Genomic DNA, 870 nt, shown 5'->3' with positions numbered 1-870 from the left:
CAAGAGTTTGATATAGAAATAAGAGACAGAAAAGGGACAGAGAACCAGGTAGCTGATCATCTGTCCCGAATAGAACCAGTCGCTGGGGCATCCCTCCCTTCTACTGAGATCTCTGAGACTTTCCCAGATGAGCAACTCTTTGCCATTCAGGAAGCTCCATGGTTTGTAGATATTGCAAATTATAAAGCTGTGAGGTTCATACCCCAGGAGTACAGCAGAATGCAAAGAAAGAAATTAATTTCAGATGCCAAGTACTACCTATGGGATGAACCATATCTCTTTAAGAGATGTGCAGACGGAATGATCCGCAGATGTATACCCAGAGAAGACGCACAAAGGATCCTATGGCATTGCCATGGATCACAGTATGGAGGACATTTTGGAAGAGAGCGAACAGCCACTAAAGTCCTCCAATGTGGCTTCTACTGGCCTACTGATGCCAAGGCTGCTTGGATGAATAGGTTCTGAGGAGTGTTTCAACACTTGGTAACTTGGGTTAACTAACCCGGGATTATCAACCAAAAGTCTATTATCAAGAGCAACCTAAATACAAAACATTTAGTCACACAAAGAGGTGCTGGGCACCAATGTCTCAAGAAGAAATGTGAACTAAAATGCCTGTAGTGGATATGTGTAGTGCACTGATAAGAAAAAGAAAATGCCAAAGGCTTGTGCAACACATGACACTGAGCAAACAAAGAGCAAAGGAGCTCTAAGAAAAAGAAAAACAAAGAAGGGAAAAGTGCCAAAGACATAAAAATAACAAGAGGCCATAGCAGTATTTGATGGATGCAATGAAAAAGTGATAATCCTACCTGATAAGAATGAAAAAGTGATGCTACAACTTTCTGCATAAAACCCTTCTGATGA

Source organism: Arachis duranensis, chromosome 1 (genome assembly GCF_000817695.3).
Source record: "Arachis duranensis cultivar V14167 chromosome 1, aradu.V14167.gnm2.J7QH, whole genome shotgun sequence".
Classification (NCBI taxonomy): Eukaryota; Viridiplantae; Streptophyta; class Magnoliopsida; order Fabales; family Fabaceae; genus Arachis; species Arachis duranensis.
The sequence above is the reverse complement of the archived record's forward strand: the minus strand, read 5'-3'. Positions refer to the sequence as shown.